Raw genomic sequence first — 7,675 nt, 5'->3', positions numbered from 1 at the left:
ATAATTAACCCCTTCAGATGGATTACCTCGTGGGACCTGACAGTTCATCAGAGAGGGTATGTATATTGTGGGTTTATTATTTTGCCAAGCGAGGGTGTTCCGGATGGATTGAGAGAACAATAAAATACTAAAACAACCTGTTTGTTTATTTCATTAAAATACTTTTTAATAATTGTGTGTGTGTGTGTTTATTAACCCATTCAGACAATTGGATTAATAATGGATAGGTGACATAATTGACGCCTCTCCATTATTAATCTGGCTTAATGTCACCTTACAATAGCAAGGTGGCATTAACCCTTTATTACCCCATATCCCACCACTACGCGGGAGTGGGAAGAGAGAGGCCAAGTGCCAGAATAGGCGCATCTTCCAGATGTGCCTTTTCTGGGGTGGCTGGGGGCAGATGTTTGTAGCCAGGGGGGCCAATAACCATGGACCCTCTCTAGGCTATTAATATCTGCCCTCAGTCACTGGCTTTACCACTCTGGCGGAGAAAATTGCGCGGGAGCCCACGCCAATTTTTTCCGCGATTTAACCCTTTATTTTACACGCTACAGCGCCCACATTTTGCACATACACACTACTAACATTAGTAGTGTGGAATATGCAAAAAAAAAAGGGATATGAGATGGTTTACTGTATGTAAACCATGTCTCATATCCTGTCGGGTTTAGGCAGGAGTAATGAAAAGCTGGCAATTGAATTACCGGCTTTTAACATATCTCGTGCTGAATTAAATATAAATACAGAATATATATATATATGTGTCTCAATGACATATATATATATATATATATACTCACCGGCCACTTTATTAGGTACACCATGCTAGTAACGGGTTGGACCCCCTTTTGCCTTCAGAACTGCCTCAATTCTTCGTGGCATAGATTCAACAAGGTGCTGGAAGCATTCCTCAGAGATTTTGGTCCATATTGACATGATGGCATCACACAGTTGCCGCAGATTTGTCGGCTGCACATCCCAAAGATGCTCCATACAAGGCAGGATGGATCCATGCTTTCATGTTGTTTACGCCAAATTCTGACCCTACCATCCGAATGTCGCAGCAGAAATCGAGACTCATCAGACCAAGCAACGTTTTTCCAATCTTCTACTGTCCAATTTCGATGAGCTTGTACAAATTGTAGCCTCAGTTTCCTGTTCTTAGCTGAAAGGAGTGGTACCCGGTGTGGTCTTCTGCTGCTGTAGCCCATCTGCCTCAAAGTTCGACGCACTGTGCGTTCAGAGATGCTCTTAGGCCTACCTTGGTTGTAACGGGTGGCGATTTGAGTCACTGTTGCCTTTCTATCAGCTCGAACCAGTCTGCCCATTCTCATCTGACCTCTGGCATCAACAAGGCATTTCCGCCCACAGAACTGCCGCTCACTGGATTTTTTTTCTTTTTCGGACCATTCTCTGTAAACCCTAGAGATGGTTGTGCGTGAAAATCCCAGTAGATCAGCAGTTTCTGAAATACTCAGACCAGCCCTTCTGGCACCAACAACCATGCCACGTTCAAAGGCACTCAAATCACCTTTCTTCCCCATACTGATGCTCAGTTTGAACTGCAGGAGATTGTCTTGACCATGTCTACATGCCTAAATGCACTGAGTTGCCGCCATGTGATTGGCTGATTAGAAATTAAGTGTTAACAAGAAGTTGGACAGGTGTACCTAATAAAGTGGCCAGTGAGTGTATATATATATATATATATATATATAGCGCCCCCACTGCCGCAGGGCCGAGGGGTACCCGGTACCGGGCCTCTGAATCTCTGTCCTGGGGTTGTCACGGTGGCTAGACCCGGTCCGTGACCCTGCTGAGGGGCGCCCAATGAAAGGTGTGGGTGGTGATGATGTTATGGTGCGGTGCAGGTCGCAGTAAATAACGAGGACACCAGGTTGCAGTCTCTTTACCTTTTTACTGAAGGCTTCAGGATCCTCAGTCCGGAATACGGTTAACCGGGCTGCGCAAGTCCGGCCGGTCCGATGGCACCTCCAGAGTTCCCTTTGCAGGTGGAAATCTGTGCCTACCTTCTAGCGCTTGTGTGTTGTGGTCCTCCCCTGCTGTGCTTACGGGATAGTCCCCACAACTGTTGTGTCTGTTTCTGAAGTTCCCTCACAACTCGATTATGATGTTCTGCTTCGTCCCCCAGATCATATGGCTAGGACGCATCCGTATGACGGGTAGGCTTGGAGCTCTTCCAGGACCCTAGTGTCGCCCCTCTCCAGTTGTTGCCCCCTATGTCTTCTTAGGTGAATTGAGTGAGACAGCCCGCCTATAACTGACTGTCCTGCTGTAGGTTTGAAGTTAGGCCTGGAGCTCTATACTTCCTCGGCGTTCCGGCCACCGGCTGCGCGCCTCAGTAGGATGTTGCCTCGTCTTGCAGCACGACTCCTACTGGTGTTTCTCCTATTGCGTTGATCTCGTTTCTCACTCAGCACAATAAACCTCGCTTCTTGTCCTTTCTTAGGGCACCGCCGCTATCTCGTGCAGGCGCGGTCCCGTAACGTTCTCTCTGTTCGCTAGGCCTCTGTCAGGATCCCACCCCTGACAGTGACCCCCCTGAATCTTCCCCTGCAACACCCTCTGCCACAGGATGTTGCCTGGCTCCAAGCCAGTCAGCTTCTATCTAACTTCCTATCTAACCCCCAGTTTTACCAGACTGTGAGGAGTGGCCTAATACATAGCGCCCTTAGCTCCCCCTGGAGGCCAGACTGTGAAGTGTATTGGTGTCTGTGATACCTGGTCAGGTAAACTCCTTCAGTGGCATCAGACGTACCATAGCCCCCCTTAGCGGCGGAGCATCAGTACTGCAATGACCAGGACTCTGGGGCGCTGCACTCCCCCCCGGTTAAATCCAGTACTCCTGGACTGGGAAGAAAACAACAATACATGTCAGCAAAAAGGCATACAATTTTGAAATGCAATAACAATAAGCACGTTTGAACAGGGCTTCCCTTTATGGGAGGTGAGGACACTTGAACGTTACAAACATGGTTAAATATTTTAAATAACATACTATAAATAACTTTTCTGACCCAACCGGGTATTCTACTAAGTGCAAATTTTTGAACAATAATTTAACATTGCCTTTAAGGACGTACACACTGAATCCACTAAAGACCTTCTTATAAAACACTATAAGGCTAATCAACTTTTCCTTCATTTTCCTCCTTTACATCTGCAGGACCGCCTGTCTATCTGCCCCAGGCCTACTGCCTCTCGTTCTGTTGCAGGACCGCCCCTTTCTGCCCGGGCTTCTGCCTTTCTGCTACTATACACAGTATAGAACGTATCATCCATCTCTCAGTTCAGGATCACCGAGCCATCTCTGTATGGCTCCTAGGAGGACTCACCGACTAACCCCGTACTGGTTCACTTCCTGTCCTTATTCTCTAACACATTATTAAACATTCCTTACAATTAACTAGCTAACTACATATAACTGCTACATGTCAGCATTATTACTTCTTCTGTTAAAGTATCATCATTCTCTAAGTGCTATCGATGAACGTCCCCTTTAAGAAGGGACCAAGTCTCTATGAGGTAGTGCAACTTCTCAAGCTGCAAGTCCGTATGCATTAAGGACTCCGGTGCTGTTTCCAGGAACAGTTTCTTCGCAAAGAGTCCTTTCTTTTGTAAAACCAGTAGAGGGCACCTTTAAGAAGGTGCAAACTATTTACAATGAGTTTGTAATCATGCAGTGTTCATGATCCAGCAGTTCTTTTCAGCAGTGATGAACAAGAAACAAAAACAAAAGCAAAAAGACAAAATAGGGATCCCAGGTAAACAAAGGGATCCCTTTAAGAATAACCCCGGTCGGGTATTAGCAGCAAAAACAAGCAAGAAGACAAACAGTTAAATGAACTATATACATATCCATGGCATCGAGGTTTACTCTCGCTCTGGCGGCCGTAGCTCCGCGTAGACCTCGCCCGGCAAGGTGATCGGCGAGCTCGGGGCCTTTAAGAAGTGCTCCATACCCGGGGCCTGATCCCAGGGTGTAAGGCGCTGGAGTTTATAGGTACCAGGGAGAGGGGGCACCGCGACGGGGCCTATCAGCAAGTCCTCTGCTGGCGAGGCAGGGTCTTTCTTCATACCTGGTTCAGATGCGGTCCCTCCGGTGCCGACCTGCTCCGTCTCCGCTGGGGTCTGGAACGCTAGTTGCAGGGCCTTGCGCTGCGGCGTTGTCATCTCCGTTTGCAGCACCTCGCTTTCCGGCAGGGCCTTGCTTTCTGGCTTCGGAGCGCTGGAACTTCTCTCTTGCTCCGGACCAGACGAGGCTGCCAACAGACGTCTGATAAGGCTCCCGATGAAGGTCTTCTTCCACCCGGCCTCAGTGCTCAGCTGCATCCGCCGGAGTTGGTCGCCAAGCTCATCCACTCTGGCCTGCAGGAAGCCAATATCAGCGGTGGAGGCCTGGTTGCGGTGCCCCTCCGGGTAGCTGGGGGAGTCCTCTGCTCCTACCCCACGCTCCGGGTGGCTCGCCATGGCGTCCTCCATGTCGCTGACTTCTTCTTCCTGGTCCTTTTCCCGCTCTCTCCTTCGTGGGCGGTTTCGCTTTCTTTGTCTCTGCCCACCATTGAGGATCAGGAGGCGGATGTCGTCTGCTGACGGACACGTCCTCAAAGGGCTGAAATATTTAGACTGGGCGGCCATTGTCTTTCGCGCTCTTCAGGTTGTCTACTCCCACTCCACGCCCCTCTTCTTCTCCTGCGCTCTCCTCAGAGCTGTAATGGCGGCGGTTTTGGCGGGAACTTCTGGCGGCAAGTGGCAATACACAGTCTTTGCAATAAGTCACAGTCCAAGCACAATAAATCACAGTTCCAAGGCACACATGACCTGATTCTTCAGGCTTAAGTAGATCCTGTTCGTGACGCCAAGTTGGAGCGCCCCCACTGCCGCAGGGCCGAGGGGTACCCGGTACCGGGCCTCTGAATCTCTGTCCTGGGGTTGTCACGGTGGCTAGACCCGGTCCGTGACCCTGCTGAGGGGCGCCCAATGAAAGGTGTGGGTGGTGATGATGTTATGGTGCGGTGCAGGTTGCAGTAAATAACGAGGACACCAGGTTGCAGTCTTTTAACCTCTTTACTGAAGGCTTCAGGATCCTCAGTCCGGAATACGGTTAACCGGGCTGCGCAAGTCCGGCCGGTCCGATGGCACCTCCAGAGTTCCCTTTGCAGGTGGAAATCTGTGCCTACCTTCTAGCGCTTGTGTGTTGTGGTCCTCCCCTGCTGTGCTTACGGGATAGTCCCCACAACTGTTGTGTCTGTTTCTGAAGTTCCCTCACAACTCGATTATGATGTTCTGCTTCGTCCCCCAGATCATATGGCTAGGACGCACCCATATGACGGGTAGGCTCGGAGCTCTTCCGGGACCCTAGTGTCGCCCCTCTCCAGTTGTTGCCCCCTATGTCTTCTTAGGTGAATTGAGTGAGACAGCCCGCCTATAACTGACTGTCCTGCTGTAGGTTTGAAGTTAGGCCTGGAGCTCTATACTTCCTCGGCGTTCCGGCTACCCGCTGCGCGCCTCAGTAGGATGTTGCTTCGTCTTGCAGCACGACTCCTACTGGTGCTTCTCCTATTGCGTTGATCTCGTTTCTCACTCAGCACAATAAACCTCGCTTCTTGTCCTTTCTTAGGGCACCACCGCTATCTCGTGCAGGCGCGGTCCCGTAACGTTCTCTCTGTTCGCTAGGCCTCTGTCAGGATCCCAACTCTGACAGTGACCCCCCTGAATCTTCGCTTGCAACACCCTCTGCCACAGGATGTTGCCTGGCTCCAAGCCAGTCAGCTTCTATCTAACTTCCTATCTAACCCCCAGTTTTACCAGACTGTGAGGAGTGGCCTAATACATAGCGCCCTTAGCTCCCCCTGGAGGCCAGACTGTGAAGTGTATTGGTGTCTGTGATACCTGGTCAGGTGAACTCCTTCAGTGCCATCAGACGTACCATAGCCCCCCTTAGCGGCGGAGCATCAGTACTGCAATGACCAGGACTCTGGGGCGCTGCATATATATATGTATACTGTATATATGTTTTAACGAACATTTGAGCACATAAATCCATTAGATGTCGGTTTTTCAAGCCTGCGAGAAAATCTCGGCATACGGATGTCACACGGATGTCAAAGGGATCATTTGATGCGAGGAAATCGCATCCTCGCACTGCACACGGATCACTGTTTTGGAAACATTTGTGCGATTCTCGTCCGTGAAAAACGGACCGTTTTTTTATACGTTGTGTGTGTCCCCGGCCTAAGGGTTCATACTGACTTGCGTGAAATACGGCCGAGTCTCGCATGTTAAAACCAGGCTCTGCCGCCGGCACTTGGGAGCGCAGCGTGCATCTCCATGTATTGCTATGCGGCCTCATGCTCTGCTCTGGAGTGCCGGCGGCAGATTCGGGTTTTAACATGCGAGACTCGGCTGTATTTCACGCAAGTGAGTATGAGCCCTTACAGGTTGTCCAGCAGCTTATCTCAGGGAGAACATTGAGATTGGCAAGCCAAAATCAGACATGTCCAATCAACATCTCTCCTGACCATCTGACCTGGGCACCCATACATATTAAACCGTAGGCCAAGCCCCTCGATATCGGTAGGTTCAGCCGCCATTAGTCTAATGCTCAGTTATCTCAGTGATCTTTGTCAACCAGCTGTGATGTTTTCAGGGTGAATTAGCTTATTTGCTAATTATGCAAATTGTCTCTTCAGAGAGGAAGACAGCTAGAACTCTAGTGCCACCTATTGGAAGGTAGCAATCCTACAAGTCAATGTTGACCCTTTAACGAGCCTTGTCACATGACTTAGGATAATAGCCAAACCAAAATTGATATTCTGGTTTGGCTATTATCCTAAATCATGTGACAAGGCTGGTTAAAGGGTCAACATTAACTTGTAGGATTGCTACCTTCCAATAGGTGGCACTAAAGTTCTAGCTCTCTTCCTCTCTGAAGAGACAATTTGCATAATTAGCATATTACCCAGAGGAGCATTGCGGCTTTAAGTCTCCTCATCTCGGCATGCTTAGCATGTCGATCTCCGCATGGAGAAACGATACTTCTTGGATATTAGCTTATCTGAACTTTTATCAACATGGAAACTGCGGGCAGCATGAATTGCAGCCTGGCTGTGTGATTGCAGTAAGGTATAATTGTCTCCAAAACGCTGGAGAATTAAACTATAGTTAGCAAATATGGCTGGAGACCGTAGGCAGTGATGTGACTAGTCCATCGTTGGCCCTGACCGACTTCTCCCAGCACCAGTACAGTACAGATGATTGAGAGGTCTCTCACATAGCGAGAGACCTATCAATCACCTGGACCACAACTTGGAAAAGCCAGCTGTGGACAGAGTCAAACTAGTCTCATCTCTACCTATGGTCTCCAGATGTAGTTTTTAACTATATTTTTTCTGAAACACCAGTTCGTTTCAGAGAGGATTATACCCTTCTTTAATCACACAGACGCTGATTCATGCTGCCTGTGGTTTGGGCTGCATGAATCATGTGACAGGTTCTCTTTAAATAGTTCTCTATACTGGATCCTAAGAAGTCTAATTAGACAGCTCAAGCAAGGACTGTCTAGATGTTCTGGAGGTCCATCCTTGTCTCCCCGCTCCAGCAAGCAGACCCTATTCCAGGGTTTACACCTAACTGATGGCTTAGCTAG

Source organism: Ranitomeya variabilis, chromosome 1 (assembly GCF_051348905.1).
Source record: "Ranitomeya variabilis isolate aRanVar5 chromosome 1, aRanVar5.hap1, whole genome shotgun sequence".
NCBI lineage: Eukaryota > Metazoa > Chordata > Amphibia > Anura > Dendrobatidae > Ranitomeya > Ranitomeya variabilis.
Note: the sequence above shows the minus strand (reverse complement) of the source record.